Here is a 20,330-nt window from a genome sequence, read left to right as displayed (position 1 = left end):
ATGCATCAATTAAATTTAAGACAACACTGTGAGCTATGGAAAGGAAAATGATGGGTGTAAAGTTAGGGAACAGGAAGAGTGGATGAGGGAACAAGCATGGGTTAATGGCATCCTAGTCAGAATCAAGAGGAAGAAGTGGGCTTGGGCAGGGCATGTAATGCGAAGGCAAGATAACCGCTGGCCTTAAGGGTAGCGGAGTGGATTCCAAGAGAAGGCGAGCGCAGCAAGGGGAGGCAGCAAGGTAAGTGGGTGGATGAGATTAACAAATTTGCGGGGATACAGTGGCCGCAGCTAGCAAAGGACAGGGTTAATTGAACAGACATGGGAGAGGACTTTGCCCTGCAGTGGGTGTAGTCAGGCTGATGATAATGAAGATCCATCAAGGCGATAACTTACCACGGCTATGAGGTTTTGCGCCTTGACATTGTTCTGCAAAACAAAAGAAAAATATGTGTGAGTTATGAATTCAGATGAAATAACTACGAAGCACTAGACACACATAAACATGTGCATGTAATAAAATGCTATCCGCACAGTTCACAGCCACTTGATGTCTTCAGCAATACATTGCACTTCACTTCATTCACCACAGTTTACTGTATGTATTTATTGCTCGCAACGAGAGGATAACCTCACCTTGACTAGGTGCTGCCCCAAACTGATGGTCCGAGTCTGTGCAACAAACACCGGATAGGTCTGAAATTCAATAATGTTCGAAATCAGTCAACATGATGTCCTATTATGCAATTTCAATTTTGTAGCAGCGTTCGCGCAGATTAATGAAACGCTTCGTTACACGGCTGACAGGTGCTTCCTTGCAGAACATACTGTGGTACAGCTCGCTGCGGTAACTGCAGCTTCTGCTTACCAAAATGCTGCTTCTATTATCCCTAACTTGTTCATTGAATAATTTTTTTTTGCAACACACAGACAGTGGACTGCACAATACCAGCAGAACAGCGGCGCCCAACTACTGGCGCAACGCGTGAGAATGGTACATGGTTAGAAACGATTGTCGTCCTGCCTTCCCCACTAATTATAACTGTTCAGTTCGTGAGTAATGAATGCTGATTTTAAAAAGAAACCGCCTTGCGGTCGATACACGTGACGTCTACAGAGAAAATGCCAGGCCCTTTGCCGGTAAACAACTGCAGCGGCGACTCCACGTTCGCACTGCTCAGTGTTTACATCTGTGAGAGCCAGCGGAGAGACCATAAAATTAGTAAAATGAACACATACCTTGTGTTTCCGGCACTCCCGAGTACATGTTGTACACTAGTTCTCCGACTGTTGGGCTGGCATCCCAAAAGTGACTGGCGCGATCCATGATACCCGGGCGACGCGTCCAGCAGGAGCGCAAAAAACGCGCGACACACGTTCAAAAGGCGGGAAAAAAAAACAAACTGTGCATGGAATGCTGGGATTATCCGGATCTTGTGCGCGAAACCGCCGCTTTGATTTCAACTCATGTACAATGGAACTGTATTAATCTTAGCGGTTCTCACAACTCGTTCTGCAGAACCTTCGGGCTTTCATTGCATGCCTCAAATTCCACCTTTTTGTTGCCCATTTTACTACCACCGATATTGTAATTGTCTTATGGTACACTGTTCCATTATACAGACACTAGATCCTACAAGGCAGCATGGTGCCTAAAGCGTTTTCTTCCTGAGCATGACATTTCAGGTCATTTTTTGACTGCGGTGGGCACACATAGCCCGCAATCTGTACAATGATACAACAAAATAAAATTCCCAAATGAAAAAATTATTTGAAATCTAGAAGCCCGCACTTATACCTCTATCATCGCTCAGTTGCAGGATGTTAAATTCCAGCACTAAGCCTCTGCCACAGTGGCCCAATGATTAAGGAGGCGAAACGCTAGGCACAAGTGTGCTGTCTGATGTTTGTGCACGTTAAGCAACTCAAGGTGGTTTAAATTGTCCGAAGCCCTCCAATACGGCTGCCCTCATAGACTGAGTCGCTTTGGGACATTAAACCGCAAAAATCCAACCAAACCAGCAATAAGCAATCATCTAAAGAGTGTAACAGCTAGGTATAGGTGAAAGAAACACACTTCCCACGTCCATAAAGACACAAATGTTGCTCACTGAAGAAAATGGCACAAGTTTTAGGTCCCTTGTGAATGAAAGAACTTTGAACAGGTGGTTCAACTCAACAGTGCCATACTTCACGACACTGCATTTTATTGGGCGCACAAGAACATACGTAGGACCACAGCTAATGATGCTTACAATAACAGCAAAAGTGCCATTCAACAGTTGCACACCAGAGTTATGTCTTTTTGTTCCTGGCATAGCTTTCACCAATGAATATGCGACCATTATGACATAAGCGAGCATATTCAACACTGTTTCCTACCTGTAGCTCTTCAGTTAAGGTGCTACTGCTGGCAGAGGGCACGTAAGGCCTTCCTCGGCCGAAGAAGCATAGCCCCTATGAGATGAACACACTTTTATTGGCTTGTACTGCATCAAGTGAAGCACAGTACTGAATGGCACCTTTGTGGGTAGCAAGTTTCATGCATGTATCAACTACTCCCTCAATCTGCAGCACACGGCACCGCTGATGAGGAATGCCATTGGCAGCCTTGACAGCCTCATTCAAGATGCCATTCCCCGCCTCGAACGGATATGCAGAGTGAGCCCATAATGGACCCCAGTGCCCTACACACTTGCCAATATGGAAAAGCTGGTGCACGTTATAAGGCATACATTCTTTTCCATAAAGGGTTTCAGTGCGGCCATGGAAGTCCAGGAGGAGACCCTCTGCAAGAGCAAGGTCAGGAAGTGACACCTTGTGCACCAGCAGGATATGCAAAGCCTCCACCAGATATGCCCAGTGCTGCAGCTACTTCCTGTCCAAAATGCCATCCAGCACAGGCACGCTATAGAAGAGCACCCAGTTCTCGAATTCCTTCACCTTCCACCATCGCCTCTCTTTTGTGGACCTTGGTGTGCGCCTGACATCTCTGGAAGGTGCGATGCTCATCAATTCATCTGCTGCAGCCTGACAGTGACCTAAGTAGAATGGAGAGCCTGCTGACTCAAGCCACATGTTCAGAAACTGGCGCCCCACTCCCAACAGCATACAGTGGATATAGTCAGGAACGAAGCTCCACACTATATTGAACTGCGGCAAGTTGATGAGTGGGGAGAAAGATTTTACGCCATTAATAGGTCTCTCCTCTACAATTGCCCTCTTCATGTCTGAAACCATCCGCTCCTCGCTCCTTTCAGCAGTGTCTATTTCTTCTACAGGGTACTTTGTTGACCTCCCAACCCTCCCCTCTATGCAGGCACCAATTACAGCCGTAGTATCCGTTAAACTGTGTCAAACCGTGCATGGGGGCCCTGGCCACAGAATCAACTGCACAACAAATGCAGAACCCCTTGAAGTTTTGTTTTTTGCCTTTATGTTCTAGTTCAAATCCTTCCTTTGATAATTTGTTGAAAACCTCCACAAAGGCACCCTGAAAGATGCCCATGTGCAGTTTGTCTCCTCCAAACCAGAGACCAGCCAATGCCAAATTTTTCATTCTTTCTGTCGGTGGCAGCTTGCTAATGATAAGTAGAATAGGCCAAATTGATGTACCACTCGACTTGAATACAGGGCTGCCATCTGCATTCAATGTGAAGCTGATTCTGTGGCCAGCTTGACTTGTAGCAGCAACAAAGTTCTGGTACATGATGCCATCGTAAATATCACACAATGTGCCATTTGACTGGAGTGGCTGTGTCAGGTCGAGAAAGCTGCAATTTTGTAACACCTTGCACAGCTGTGAGGGAAGGTCTAATAGCACAAAAAAGGGTGCATCTGCCATGGCAGATGACCCACAAGAATGACCACATACAGAGGATTCCAGGGGAATGTCTGCTACTGCCTCGCCAACATATACAGTGCAGTTTGGGCAATAATAATTTAAGCTCATACTTGTCCCAGTGCTTTGCAAAAGCTTGCTCATTGTGTGCTTCGACTGGGGGAGGACAGGGTGGTTAAAAAAACCATTTATCATATCAATGAGGCTCAGCAGAGCACTATATGTTAACTTTGCCCTAAGTGCATACCTCAGAACCATTAACAGCATATCACCCGCTGTCACAGTTAGCACTGATGACAGGATGTCCTTGAAGAGGGAGACAAATGCACCAGTTGCATCTTGGCTTGTGCTCTCACTGGTGGCATGACGTTTCTGCATACATAAGGAATTCACCATCAATATTCAGGATGCACTCTTCCAGCAATAAAAGTTTATATATGCTGCCCTCATGGACGTTACGAACACTACATCTGAACGCTAACTCTAGCTTTCACAGTCTAGACCAGAGCGGGTTGTGACATAAAGGTTATATAACGTGGTCTGAAACATGGCGGCCGATGACATCTGTGCAAACTGTATGATTCACAAGAATGGCAGGTTGATGGACCTTGGACCTTCACGCCCATCTTGACAATAGCAACTAGTGCTAATAAAACAATAACATTTAAACAGGCGCAAGCTAAAAGAAATACCACATAGGTCTACTATGTCTCAAATGCTCGAGCGGTGCTGTGCAAATGAAGGGCAGCGAAACCTCAATTTCATAGATAATGCTTCAGCTTGAGCGCAGCCAGATCGACATGCACATAAACCATGCAGCCACAAGCACCCTGCCACCGATGTAGCAAAGCAGCTGCATTAAACTTTCACTTCAAGCACACGCTCAATTGCTGTAGACAAGGATTCTCACATTTTGCATACCGGTGGGGGAAAAAATAAAGAAGAAATAAAAACTTCAAAAGTGCCTTTAAAAAATTTGGCAAGATACGCATTATTAGGCTCTTTTCTCGATAGCGTTGTATAACCCTCCTCGCAGCGCCACCCCTCCTCCACCGCTCTAAGAGTGTGTTCGTCGTATTTTCCCATTTTCAGTTGTTTACCGGATGTTTCTATTGCACTGATCTGTGCATCTTGTTTGAATTATTCGTAGCAGCGACTTGGGTTTCTCGCGTTGAACTTGCACTGATACCGTGAAAACGTTACCATGTTCAGGAAGTGCCGGATAAGTGTTGTATTTGGCATTCGAGGGAAAAGGCAATAAATTAATTTATGCTTTGAGCAAAGGCAGCGGAAATGAAACTAACTAGATGCAGCATCATTATTCTCTCTGTAGACTTTTTGAGAGCTGGATTCATTCCTTCTAGGACAGTGGCAAGCAGTAGGTCAACTGCACACAATTTTATTTTCCTCTGGTGCGAATAATTCAAACAAGGTGCACCGATCAGTGCAATACAAACATCCAGTAAACAACCGAAAACGGGAAAATACGAGGAACGCACCCTTAGAGCTGAGGAGGAAGGGCGGCGCTGCGAGGAGGATTATGCAATGTCAACGAAGAAAGAGCCCATTATTATCCCTTTTTTTTTCAGACCGATGCCGCTTTATGCATTGCACGTAAAGAATATATATATGGTGTTCTCACAGCTTTATTCTGTTCATCCTCCGGACTGCGCGCTGCTCCAACCGCGGAGTGTTCCCTGCCACTGGAGGAGCACGGTTGGATGTTTTCCTTCTCATTTATACTGATGCATCCCTGTGGTGATTGCGACCTAGAGTCGTGAAGGTCGACATTTGCAACGTTAGGATATGAGCCGCACAGCGCCGAAGAGCTGCCTGAAGCAGCTTGTGAACTGACAGGCTTGTTTCTTGCAGTACCGCCGCTGTACACTGTAGAAGATTCCTGTAACAACATTTAAAGGATCAGTGGGCAGAAGCGGGACGGTCGCAAGCACACGTGATCGACACATGTGGTATGAATTCTATACTCACGCCTTGTTTGTTTGCAAGCGCGCGGTTGTAGCAGGAGCGCGTCGATTTCGGCAGCTCGAAAGTTTCATCGGGATTTAAATACTTTTTATATTGTCCTCGCTTCTGCCTCCTTTTTGGACGCTCCATTGTGATTCCGAACTTTCTGTGTAGGAACAACACGTGTATCTTCTTCCAGAAAATTACCGCAAACGTGCCGCAAGCCGCAGGTACGGCTACGGCTTTAGCTACGGCTGGCCTTGACTACGGCGTCTCTCATAGCCTGAGTTGCTTTGGGACATTAAACCCCATAAACCAACCAACCAACCAAACTAGCCATTCAAAAACATACTAAGTTCGAATTTTAGAACTAAATTTTTTACGCGGAATAAATGTAAAACCATGGTTTAATTAAATTTGTGTAGCAACAATACTTTAGCAAGTTTGGCCGGTTTGGCGCGAATCATCCACATCGCCACCGTGACAGGGGCCAGCCATGGCGGTCGCTTTGTTGAAAAATGTTAGTGCAGTCTTGTGCCCATCGTTTAGGCCGGCAGAACCACGGGTACACACGCGTACGTACGCTATGAATATGATAAGCGTTGCACTATACAGTCTATCCCGGTTATAACGAAGTCGGCGGGAATCGGAAATCACTTCGCTATATCCTCTATTTCCTAATATGCGGACTACGGAAAAAAATGCAAACATCGGCATACCGATTTATTGCCGCTGAAAGAAGTCGTCCAGCGTCCCCTGGAAACTTTGTGCATTTTTACATGTTGCTGTATCTAAGAGCCGTAAATATTTTTGCCTGCAATTTATTTTTGCCCCTGTGAAAACATTTCAGACTCTAAAGCAGATGTGCAGAAAAAAGTAAAGAAACAGCGTGTCCGTTTTATGCGAATTGTGGATTCCAGTGCGAGTGAAGAAGAACATGAGGTGATATGCATCCTCCTTTTTTTGCAGAAGTCATTGGGCTCATATTCTGGTCAGTGAGACTGAGTAATCTTTCTGTTTTGTCCATTTATAGCAACCTAAGAAGAGGAAACAGCCCAGCAAGGACAGTGTTTTGCAGGCTATTGAAAAAAAAAAACTTGATGAAACACATTCAGAAACAAATCAACAGAGGGCACTCTCAGATGCATTAATAAAAATTGAAAGCCTGAAACAGCAGGTTGAAGAGAAAGATGCTCAAGTTCGAAAGCTGAGATGCCTCAATGGCGACTTCAGGAGAAAGTGATCTCGAGAATGGACGAGCTTGGTATGTTGTCTTGATTTTTCAGTACTAATTAGTTTCATTGGTTCTTGTTGTCTAGATGTAACTTCATTCCAATACATTTTAGAAATGATTGGCTACAAAAGAGTTACTGTTGAGTTACTCCTGAACTACTGTTGAGATGCTTTGGTAACATGATTGCAACCAGCGTTACCCACACAGACGAAGCTGTTCCATGGGGTTTGGCACTGCAGCTGTGGTACTGAATGCTTTATGAGCGTAAAAACAGACGGACATATCTGGCACAAATTTGGAAATGGTGCATGCGGTGGCTGAGTGGTTAAGGCGCTCGTCTACTGAACCGGAGTGCCGAGGTTCGAACCCGACCGTGGCAGCAGTGTTTCGATGGAGAAACACAGAAGGCGCCCATGTGCTGTGCGATGTCAGTGCACATTGAAGATCACCAGGTGATCGAAATTATTCCGGAGATCCACTGTGGCATCTTCCTTTTTCACTCCCTCCTTTATCCCTTGCCTTACAGTGTAGTGCAGGTGTCCATCTGTATAAGTCAGACAGTTACTGTGTCACTTCCTTTCCCTCCCCGCAGGGAGGCGTCTGCAGCATGCAGACGTTGGTGAGTGGCGACACCACGGGGTTAACCCGAGCATCCGCAGGGACATCCCCTCAGGGGGATGATGGTGAACAATGCGTCACCACGGACCCGAGCATCCACGCTTAGCCGTGCGTGGCATCGCTGTGTCCGGGGAAAAGGGGATCCTGGTGGTTGAGCCGATGCCGAGCGTTTGGACCCTTAAGGCCCCTCGGCGGAGGCAACACATAACTTTGGCCCCAGCTTCCTGTAGACGGCACCTCCGGCCTGACCCGACCGGGGGAAATCGGCAGTCGCCTTTTCCTGTTCTTCTCTCCATCTTTCACTGTCCTATCTCCTTTCTTACAACTTTCCTGTATCCTCCTCTCTTCTTGGTTTTTCCTCTTTTTCCTGGCGGCGAGGGTTAACCGTGTGTGACCAACTACCCTGAGTTGAGTCATATTAGGTTATAGTTAAGGTGTACAGCTGGCGTAGGCAGGACTTTCTTTCAAGTTCCTGTCGCGTCCCCTTGTTGCACTCCATGGTGGGTGGCTGGCACCATGACCGAAAAACATCAATTTTTTATGGCTCCCCCCCTTTCCAAACTTGATCGCTCTCTCAAAAGAGTGCGGAACGAAGCAGCAGACTTTTTTTCGAAAAAGAAACCGACATTCACTAAGTTTCATGTGATACACAGCAACAGTGACGAAAAGCAAGCCCGAATAATATCCCCATTTCTTGTTACCAAATGCCTAACAGATACCTTAGGGCCTGGCTACAAGGTATCCAAAATGTCCAGCGGCGACCTACTCCTTTAACTACGCGAGAGCATCCAGTGTTCGAAACTTGCAAACATTGTTTCTATAGGGGACATCTCTGTCTCCGTAACTCCCCACCGATCCCTCAACACAGTCAAAGGCGTGATCTCAGAAGCTGACTTTATCCACCTTACAGAAACCGAAATGCTTCAAGGACTCTCCGACCAAAATGTCATTGACGTCCATAGGATCAAAATCCGCAAGGATAACAAGGAAATAGACACTAAACACATGGTCCTTACATTTAACACCAGCACCTTACCCGAAACAATCGAAGTAGGATACCTGAAAGTCAACGTAAGACACTACATACCCAATCCCCGTCGCTGTTTCATTTGCCAGAAGTTTGGCCATGGCTCACAGAGCTGCCGCGGCCGCAAAACCTGCGCGAAATGCGCATCAAAGGACCACCAGTCTGAGGAATGCAACGCAGCACTACGCTGCGCAAACTGCGAAGGAGACCATGCTGCGTACTCCAGGGCGTGTCCGTCCTGGAAAAAAGAGAAAGAAATCATTACCATAAAGACAAAAGAAAACATTTCATTTAAAGAAGCCAGAAGGCGTTTTGCACTTACAAATACATTCTCCTTCTCAGCAAAACCAAACTTCGCTGATGTGGTGCGCAGGGGCGTAGCACCACACAGCACTCCGGCACCTGCTGAGGCCAGTTCCACTGTGCCTGTAGCAGGGCCACCCACGCCCCAGGCAGAGACAGCGAAAGCTGCTCTGCCAACTCCAAGCCAGGGAGTGCCGGCCCATGGGTCGACATCCCGCAGGACTTCCCCCCGTCGGGGGAGGCCTGACACTCACACACGCGCGGCTTCCCCGCGGTCGTCCAGCACCTCTCGCGAGGTGATGGACGTATCTCACAGTCCGCCTGCTTTAGAGCGGCGGAACAGCTCTCTTGAGCGGAAAAAGGGCAGGGCCACCATAATGGCCCCAGAAAATAAGTAAACTCCCAATCGTTCCTATCCCAAACGTAAATATGGCTTTTCTAGTTCAGTGGAACTGTAGAGGAATGTTGAGGAACTACAATGACATAAAAGACATCCTAGGGTCAATCTCGCCCGTAGTCTTATGTCTTCAAGAAACAAATCTAGGTCCACAACATACAAATATCCTGAAACATTATAAAACTTTTAGACGAGATCGTGAGCAGGCAAATAGACTCTCGGGAGGCGTCGCGATTGTCGTACAAAGCGGCGTCCCTGCTCAAGAGATCAGACTCACAACAAAACTGGAGGCAGTTGCGGTCAGCATTGTCAGCTACAAAACTATAACTATCTGTTCTGTATATCTTCCTCCACATATAACATTAACAGTCCGTGACCTACAGGAACTCATCAATGAACTGCCAGAACCATATCTAGTAGTCGGGGATTTTAACGCTCACTCCCCTTTTTGGGGAAGTGAGCGCTGTGACTCTAGGGGTCAAATAATCGAAGATTTTATCCTCACAAATAGTGTATGCCTTTTAAATACAGAAAAAGCCACATACTGCTCCCCTGCCTCAGGGAAAATGACCTGTTTAGATTTGTCTTTCAGTTCACCTTCTGTTTTGAACGATTTTAGCTGGGACGTTATTGACAACCCTTATGGCAGTGATCACCTCCCTGTACTAATCACTTTAACATCCACACCGGAAATAATCCCCACAAGGCCATGCCGCTGGAAGCTTCACCTCGCCGACTGGTCACTTTTTAGAGCAAATGCAAATTTAGAAAATATACTTTTAGATAATCTCACCGTTGACCAGATTAACGAAAAGTTCACTAATTGTATCATAACTGCCGCACTCGCAGCTATTCCTCAGTCGTCAGGAGTAGCGCGACAAAACCATAAAGTATGGTGGACAAAGGAATGTAAAGAAGCAAAAAAACAGCAAAATAGAGTGTGGGGTAAATTCCGCAGGTATCCGACCCATGAAAATCTCTTGAATTTTAAAAAGGCAAAAGCTAAAGCTCGGTACGTCCGTCGCAGTGCCGAGAAAGCTTCATGGCAAAATTATGTTTCATCTATCAACAGTCAGATCCCATCTAAAAAAATGTGGGAGCAGGTTCGAAAATTAAATGGCACCTTTTCACCATTCACAATTCCTTTTTTAACAACACCCGGCACACAAACAAGCATAAAGGAACAGGCAGACATATTAGGGGAACATTTTGCTGCAGTCTCAAGTTCATCTCACTATACACAGTCTTTTTTAAAATACAAAAACACAGCCGAAAAACAGACTTCCAACTAGTGGAGGGGCAAACCAAAAATATAACAGTGTGATTACCCTCCAAGAAATAAATACAGTACTGTCTGCTGGTAAAAAAACTGCTCCAGGACCCGACCAAATCCACTACGAAATGCTGGCCCATCTCTCTCAACCTGCCGTAGAAGCACTTTTAAGGTTCTTTAACACAGTTTGGATATCGGGAAAAATACCTGAAGCCTGGAAAAAAGCTATTATTGTGCCGCTTCTTAAACCTAGTAAAGCCCCAACCTCTCCTAGCAGTTATAGACCCATAGCCCTGACCAGTTGCCTCGCCAAATCCTTCGAAAGTGTCCTAAATATACGACTAACCTTTGTTCTTCAATCCTGTGAACTTCTTGATATCCATCAGTGTGGTTTTAAAAAGGGATGCTCCACTACAGATCACCTAGTCCGTCTCGAAAATACAGTCAGAGAAGCTTTTATACACAAACAACACTGTCTTGCAGTCTTTTTTGATTTAGAAAAAGCATATGATACAACCTGGAGGTTCGGGATCCTCCAGGACTTAGCTGAACTTGGCATCCGTGGCAGAATGCTGAACTCCATTAAAGACTTTTTTCTAACCGTTCATTTAATGTCCGTCTAGGCTCAACCCTTTCGAGGGATTTTATTCGGGAAAATGGAGTGCCTCAAGGATGTATTTTAAGCACAACTCTTTTTATTGTAAAAATGAATTCTCTTAACAAAATAATACCAAAGTCTGTTATGTATTCACTTTATGTGGACGACCTCCAGATAGCTTACACATCCTCCAACATATCAACATGTGAAAGACAAATACAGCTGACAATAAATAAACTGACAACATGGGCAGACAAAAACGGTTTCCGATTTTCACCACAGAAAACAGTCGCCATTCCGTTTTCACTCAAACGAGGCTTACAGGCAGACCCCACCCTACACCTGAACGAAATAGATTTACCCATAAAAAATGAACATAAATTTCTAGGCATAACATTTGACAGAAAACTCACTTTCCTGCCTCATATTAACGCGTTAAAAAAGAAAACTTCCCGATCACTAACATACTCAAAGTCCTTTCGCATAAACACTGGGGTTCTGACAGGGCAAGCCTTCTAAAAATTTATCGTTCTGTGGTACGATCCTCATTAGACTATGGTAGTATAATATATGGTTCAGCAAGGTCCTCGTACTTGAAGCGACTTGACCCAGTGCACAATTTAGGTTTACGTCTTTCAACTGGTGCTTATAGGACGTCGCCTATAACCAGTCTTTATGTTGAAAGTAACGAACCATCACTTACAGACAGACAAATCATGCTCACATGCTCATACATTCTAAAGATCCCTACCGAAACATATCTGTTACGAAATAGTTACAAAGTGTACTGAACACGTTGCCTAACATTGCGCTGAGAGGAGAGCCACTACCTCCATGGTACAACTTTCCTGCAATATGCGACCTCACTCTTACACAGTTTCACAAAACGCAAACCCCACAACAACATATAGTACAAGAATTTCTCGCACTCGAGGTAAAATACAATGGTTTTACGGACTTTTATACGGACAGTTCAAAAACAGATGCCTACGTAGGAAGTGCAGTAGTACGGGGTCATGAGAAAGAAATAATCAGACTTCCACAGTGTGCATCAATTTTCACAGCCGAATGTTATGCTGTAGGCTTAGCCGTAAAAAAAGTATTAAATGAAAACCTCAGAAACAGTATAATTTACAAAGACTCCCTTAGTTTACTTACAGCTCTCCATTCTAGAAATGCAATTACTCCGATGCTCGGTGACATCATACACAACATAGTAAAAGCCATAGCTCAAGGAAAAAACATAAAACTTTGTTGGGTGCCGAGTCACGTCGGAATTAAAGGCAACGAGAGAGCAGACTTCTGCGCTGCGCAGGCTCGTGGCAAGCAAATAACGAAAGTAGATATTCCCTCTAAAGATTGCATGAACTCGGTACTTTGTGAAATAAAGAAAAAATGGCAGTCTGCCTGGGACAATGAAGCCAACAACAAACTACACTTCATAAAACCAGTTTTAAGAGAATGGAAATCCTGCACCCACCAAGAACGCTTCAAAGAAGTCATTCTTTGTCGTCTTCGTATAGGACACACTCACCTGACACACAATTTCCTACTGACAAAAAAAAGATCAACCTATTTGCGAGGAATGCGGAGTTGAAGTTACGATTAACCACATTTTATTCTCTTGTACGAAATTTGAAAAAATAAGGAAAAAGTACTTTACTCAATTTTATAACGAATACATCCTTTTCACCCTAAACTGCTTTTAGGAGATAATGCAATTGTTGATATATCACATGTTTTTAGCTTTCTTAAAGAATCAGGATTTCTTAAGTGTCTCTAAATGTGTTTTACCCACTGGTCTGTTTTAATTCTAATGCACCTCAGCCACTTTCTCACTCCCGAGAAGACGGCTGAGGTCCCTATTCCATCGGTTGGGGACCTCGAGATCCTTGCACAGCCAAGGATGGCTGCTGAGGTTTCCGACCCTATTTAAAGCTTTTACTATAAGTCACTTCTAAAATTTTGTCTTTTATTTTTCTAGGTTCCATGAATTTGTTTGCCAAATGAGCAAGGGCTTTAGTTAATTTCAAGGAAGGAATGGAAAAGAAAGAAGGCGGTAATTGCCCCCCCCCCCTGGGCCAGATTGAAAACTGTGCCTATGTGGACCTGTCTCAATGAATTCCTGCATGAGCACAGGTATGCATGCCAGCAGGTTATGAACACTGGAAACTTAACTTTACATTCTTTAAGTTTTTTAGACAGTAATAACTGGAATACTGAAGGGAAAATAGCAGTGTCATTATAATGGCTCAGCTAAGAGAAGTCAAATATGTAAGCCTTTCAGAAATAACAGTGGTTTATAAAGCGAGGGCATTTCGACTGATCTCATCCAAGTTTCAAAAGTAAAGCAAAATTCCTGTTATTTAATTCTTTCACTCTACTTACAGCAGCACGCATAAGAATCATAAATGGAACACAGTATACAGTGTTCCATGGTATGAGAAGTAGTGCAAAACGGGACAAGGGACAGAGAGAATTTTACGTGTTAACTTATCCCAGTGTCTGGCCACGATCGAGCCCTTATCCAAAAATTGGACACGACCACACTCCTTACAGTGCAAAACCAGATTACTGCCATCAAAAGTTTTCAAGTTGATTTTGTGTTCACGAAGCCTCTCATTCAAGCAACGACCAGATTGACCAATATACCGCTTGCCACAGGAGAGTGAGATGTCAAACAATGCCTTCAGTCCATTTCACGAATTTTTTCCTGTGATTAATGGTGCACTGCAGCTTTTGGGGACGTTTGTCGGCGGGCAAAGTTTTTTTGGATAGCGCACCTATTTTTTAGGGGCTGAAAAACATTCGCTTTGTCCCAATTTTCTTGAGATTTTGGGTCTGGCAATGAATGTAGGGAATGACGACAATTCTGCCTTTCTTTCTTTCTGAAAGTACAGACGGTAATTGATCTTCCTGGTGCTTCTTCAATATGTCTTGAAGGACAAAAACAGATATCGGCTGGGTAGCCTGCTTCACTGAACCTTGAGAGTTGTTCGTGACAGCTCTGGCTGATGAGGTGGGGGCATGACTTTTGCAGGGCATTTTTGAAACAAAATAATGACGTTTTACAAGTTTAGAATGTGCAGCAGTGTAGGGGAGTGCAGGATGAAGATAGGTTATTTCAGTAACGACTGAAATAACCTACCTTCAGCCTGCACACCCTTACACTTTTGAACATTCTAAACACGTAAAATGAGGCATTATTAATTTATGTTTGAAAAATGAACTGGAAAAGTCATGCCCCCACCTCATCAGCCAGAGCTTTCACGGACAGCTCGCAAGGTTCAGTGAAGTAGGCTACCCAGCTGATATCTGTGTTTTTGTCCCTGAAGGCATACTGAAGAAGCACCAGGAAGATCAACTGCCGTCTGTGCCTTCAGAAAGAAAGAAAGGCAGGATTGCCATCATTCCCTACATTCATTGCCTGTCCCACAATCTCAAGAAAATTGGGACGAAAGCGAATGTTCGCATGCTTTTTTCAGCCCCTGAAAAACTGAGTGCGCTATCCAAAAAAACTTTGCCCGCCGGTAAACATCCGCAAAAGCTGCAGGGCACCATTAATCACAGGAAAAAATTTGTGAAATGTACTGAAGGCATTGTTTGATATCCCACTCTCTTGTGGCAAGCGGTATGCTGGTCAATCTGGTGGTTGCTTGAATGAGAGGCTTCATGAACACAGAAACAACTTGAAAACTTTTACTGGCAGTAATCTGGTTTTGCACTCCAAGGAGTGGGGTTGTGTGCCATTTTTGGATAAGTGCTCGATCATGGCCAGACACCGGGATCAGTGAACATATGAAATTATTGAAGTAGCATGTATCGCTGCTTTGGAAAATGAATGTGTCAGCGAACCATCTATGTCCCTGTCCAAAAGAGAACTGGCCTTCTTAAACAATCGCTGAGGTGTACGTGTCCGTAGTTCCTCGTTCACCTGATTTTCATTTTTTTCCGGGCACATGCACCTGTTTGCCCTCACGGTTTACGTTCGTCTTGGTCGCTTGGGCTCTGTCAGTCGGAAGTTAGCGCCTGTGTTGTGTGCATCTTTCTCTGTGCCTTGTCCCATTTTGCGCTACCTCTCATACCATGGATCACCGTTACCGGCCCGCCCAAGTTTCTACCCTTGTGAATGATATACAGTTATTAGTTGCTGGCTGTCTTGTGTATTTTTCGTCTGCTTACGTGCACTTGAGTGAGAAAAAATTATTGAGTGCCGAAAATTGACATTAATTTTTCTGTTCACCCAGTAACCATGGCCTTTTTTATGCCCGCTGTGGAGTGCGACTGCAAACATCTGTGTTGGAGTCATCATGGGAGACATGTGAAGCTGGTGCCTACCATGTATATGGCAGACAGCTGTCAACTGTTCCTGCCATGTGGCACTTTTTGTTCTCTTGAGGTATTTGTCATGTGTTTTGATTCAACGTGTCAATTTTTTTTAATCCTAATAAGCAGGTATGTATTACTCAGGCAATAAAATGTTTGATTCTTGGATTGAAGCCATTTCTTGCTTTTTTTTGCGCTCAGAACAGATCCTGCATTAAGAACCAACTACATTGGCTCTTTTTTTTTCTTTAGTCTGAATTTTACTTGTAGTTCTACTATGAATAAATTTAATTAACACAGTTTGCCTGCCCAAAGCTTTCATCTTGCAGTAAGCATTGTAAGACTCAGATTTCCACAATTTACTTATATTTACGCAGCAGCCAAAGTTAAAGGTGCTTTACGAAGAGCTCATCTTGATGTCTCGCGAGCGATAAGAGCTCAGTTTAAGAGAAGGTACAGATCTCTTGCATGCTTGGGAAAAAAAATGTGTATTGAGGGTGTATGAGAAAACTTGTTGCTATGTTCTCTTGTCCTTGCCTCGCATTTGGCCAGTTGTCTACAGATTAAAGGAGTGTTTGCATTTAGAAGTCTAGCTACCAGGCAGTCAATACATGAAATGATGCAGCAGTTTCTTTTGCACTCTTGATGTGCAAAATTTTCTTGCAAAAGAAACTGCTGCATTATCCATGAATTAATTACCTGGTACCTAGACTTCTGATGAAGAAAATATACTTTTAGTCTGCAGACAACAAGCCAAATGTCAGACAAGAGGGGCAAGAGACAGCAAAGCAACAAGTTTTCGCACACCTTCAATGCACATTTTGTCTCCCAGGCATGGAAGATGTTTGTACTTTCTTCAGTTCTTATTGCTTGTGGGGCGTCAAGGACGGGCTCTTTGTGAAGTGCCTTTCATTGAACAGCATTACATTAGCCCCGATACAAAACACCTAAAATACACCTATATACAGCTAGGTAAGACCTCTATTAGCCAACTACTAGCATCGGATACCACAGCTACAGAAGAGCTAAAACACTTCTTTACAGCTAAACAAGGTAACAGCTTGAAGTCTACAAGATGTCAACAAAAACCTCTTGTAGCCGACAGATAGCGTTGCATTAGCCTAGGCTACAGGAGGTCTTCAAGACTTTGGACGGCTAAATAAAATCTTGGCTATGCTTCTATAAGACGTCAAAATATCTTGGTGTAGATGACTTATAGATTTCTACAAGCACTTTTTGTGTTTCGTGGGTTGGGCGGTAAATTACACAATCGTCAGCAAATAAACGGATGGTAGAGGAAATACTGGAAGAAAGATCGTTAATATATATGAGGAAAAGCAAAGGTCCTAGGACTGTACCTTGGGGAACACCTGAAATGACCGGGCTACGTGGCGAAGAATGATTGTTAGCATAGACAAATTGCTCTCTGTTAGTCAAAAAGTTACAAAGCCATTCTAATACTAACGAATTAAGATTTAACATGATAACTTTAATTAGGAGCAATCTTTTATGCCGTACTTTATCGAAAGCTTTTTCGAAATCAAGGAAGAGAGTGTCAGTAGGAACGTTGTGCGTTTCTAAGTGGACACAGGCCACCACCCACCGCGGGTTCGAGCTTCGCGCGAGCCAAGGGCCCCGATCAGCCGTCACCACACACACACTGGGACACCGATGCAGTGCACTCAACCTCCGCTGGGAGGAGAGCGATTCGCCGCAAAGAAATAGGCCTCCAAGTTCACCAAGGAGACGTTTATTCACGTCGTCCTTCAGCAGTACACAAACACTCAATCGTCACCCCGTCCCGGGGGCGCGCGAGGAGCAAGGCTCCGCTGCGCGCACGAAGCGACTCGAGCAATGCGCGCCGCTAGCACGCCGCTGCAGGAGAATGTCCCCGCGGCAGTGCGGTGATGTCTCTCTCGTGTCGACCGTTGGGCCGGTTGCGAGAGAGTGGGCAATCAACGCAAGGTACGCCTGTCTGAGGTCGCTGGACCCCGCTGGACAGGCTCGAGCCGCTGCAGGTCAGAGGACACGTGCGGGCGAGCTCGAGTATGCACTGGTCCGAACGGCAAAGGCCGGCACGGACAAATAGTAGCGTACGCACCTTACGCTGTCTCGGAGGGATCTCTCTCTCGGGCCCCGCTCGGACGGTCGCGCGGCGCGCGGCCGCCAAGCGGGTCCCGAAAGAGAGATCCCTCCGAGACAGCGGAGCCTTGCTCCTCGCGCGCCCCCGGGACGGGGTGACGATTGAGTGTTTGTGTACTGCTGAAGGACGACGTGAATAAACGTCTCCTTGGTGAACTTGGAGGCCTATTTCTTTGCGGCGAATCGCTCTCCTCCCAGCGGAGGTTGAGTGCACTGCATCGGTGTCCCAGTGTGTGTGTGGTGACAGCTGATCGGGGCCCTTGGCTCGCGCGAAGCTCGAACCCATGAAAGGCAACCTTAGCACCAAGGCGGCGTGGAATCTTCTGAGGTGTTTCTTAGAGCCCTCCAAGTCTCGCGGGGGTAAGCAATGTAACCTGAAGAGAGCCCTACACAGCTTCGCGGGCACGGACCAGCAGCTAGATGCAGCCCTCGCGAGCAAGTACCTCTGTACAGTGAAAGACAAGGAGCCAGTACGGGATTATGAGGGTATGGACATCCGGACCTGGACAGAGAGTTCGAAGTCGAGGAAATACAGGCGGCGCTTATGGCCATGAGGCGAGGCACGGCGCCAGGGAACAACAGGGTGACGGTGGGATTGATTGTCAATCTTAATCGGCAATCGCTTGAACATCTCACGCAGTACATCAATGAATGCTGGAAAAGTGGACAGTTTCCCAGGGCATGGAAGACGGCTGATGTCAGCTTTATTCCCAAGCGTGGAAAGGAGGTGAACATCAATAACCTCAGGCCCATCTCGCTTACGTCGTGCGCCGGGAAACTGATGGAGAAGGCGGTACACATGCGGCGGTACACATATGCGGTATATAGAAGACCACAATATTATACCTCACACAAGTTTTGGGCTTAGGGCACAGTTGTAAACCCAGGACGTGTTACTGCAGCTGAAGATGGAGGTTATCGATCCCCCGCGCAAACGAAACAGTAGGGCCGTACTGGCACCAGATCTTAAGGGGGCTTTCGACAACGTGAAACATTCAAAGATTCTGGAAAATCTACAGGGTACTCACTGCGGAAAGCGTACCTTTAATCACATCAAGGCTTTCTTGCAAGATAGGCAAGCGCACATCAGAATTGGCGACGCGAGGTCCGAGGCGATACCCATGGGCACCAGGGGGATGCCTCAGGGAGCAGTCCTTTCTCCACTACTCTTCAACGTTGCCCTCATGCACCGGCCGGAACAACTTAATGCCATAAGGGGAATCCGCCATGCCTTCTACGCGGATGACATAACCATATGGACAACGGAGGGAAACTTGGGACAGATGAGGAGGGGCTGCCAGTACTGTTCAAAAGTATGCAGAAGAATGCGGACTGCGCTGTTCCCCGGACAAGTCGGAGCTCCTCGTCCTGCGAGGAATACAAGAACAGGATATCCTTAGACAAATACAGGCCTTTGTCATCTGCAGGATAGTGTACGTGGCCCCGTACCTTCGTATGAGGAAGACCGACCTAAACCACCTGGACGTTATCATTCGAGCGGTTTATAAGAAGGCAATCGGCCTACCCATGAAAGCATCTACGGAGCGTCTGCTAAAACTAGGGGTACACAATACGGCTGATGAATTGATTAGCGCCCATCTTACAAGCCAGGTAATGCGACTGGCCACAACTACGACCGGCCGCAGGGTCTTAGAAGATTTAAACATTAGCTTTCCGCAGCAAGGGGCTGGGAGACAAGATATACCGAAAGAGTGGAAGAGCAAATTCCTTACGCTTCCGCTTCCCAAAAACATGCACCCGGAGCATCATCATGCTAGACGAGTGGCGAGGAGCAAGAAGATGAACGAGTGCTATTCAAGGGAAGAAGGAGCTTTCTTCGTGGATGCTGCGGGTCCTGTACAAGGCATATCAACAATCGCAGTGGTGCACCAAAGGCAAGTGTCGTGGACGGGCTTTCAGTTCGTAACGGGGATACACAGGCTATGGAGGAAGTAGCGATAGCCCTAGCCGCAACGCACTCCGCATCGATATACATAGTTACAGATTCCCAGGCGGCTTATAGAAACTATATGCGTGACAGAATCACGCCGCTAGCCTGCAAAATTCTTAGTCAATGTAGGACTTCAGCTGAACGGAAGGAATATGGGTACCAGGCCATCAGGGAGTTGAAGGAAACGAGCGCGCACACGCTTCGGCCCGAGCTTTTCTTCCCCGGAATCATTCTACGTCCTCCCTTTCTGATTCAGGCTCCCGTTCTCCATTAACAATATATTCAGAAATATTACAACATTTGCGCCTTGAAAGGCAGACACACCCGAGGCCCGCTCAGGGTCTCAGTAAATCAGAGGAATGTCACCTTCGCAGGCTAAAAACTATGTCTTTCAATAATCTAGCTGCGCTTCACGTCATTGAGCCCGAGTCCTTTTCGGCACAGTGCAAATTTTGTGGTCAGAAGGCAAACCTATACCATATGGTATGGGCTTGTCAGAAAAATGACAGCATTGACATCATAAATCAGCCAACGCGGGAGAGCTGGGAGGCGGCCCTGTCCAGCTCGGAGCTCGAGGACCAACGAGCCCTCGTCGCCAGAGCACGGGCAGCGGCTTTTACCAACGGCGTCCCGGACTAGGGACTCGATCAGCCTT

The 20,330-nt window shown here is 45.9% G+C and overlaps 1 pseudogene; it reads right to left on the bottom strand.

The window, feature by feature from the left end:
* Nucleotides 1-2,036: 2,036 nt before the first annotated feature.
* Nucleotides 2,037-3,709, bottom strand: LOC149334247 (uncharacterized; annotated as a pseudogene).
* Nucleotides 3,710-20,330: the final 16,621 nt, after the last annotated feature.

The sequence above is a fragment of the Amblyomma mixtum genome, chromosome 8 (assembly GCF_055824585.1).
Source record: "Amblyomma mixtum isolate Tamu chromosome 8, ASM5582458v1, whole genome shotgun sequence".
In the NCBI taxonomy this organism is placed as follows: Eukaryota; Metazoa; Arthropoda; class Arachnida; order Ixodida; family Ixodidae; genus Amblyomma; species Amblyomma mixtum.
This window is presented reverse-complemented; position numbering and strand designations above follow the sequence as displayed.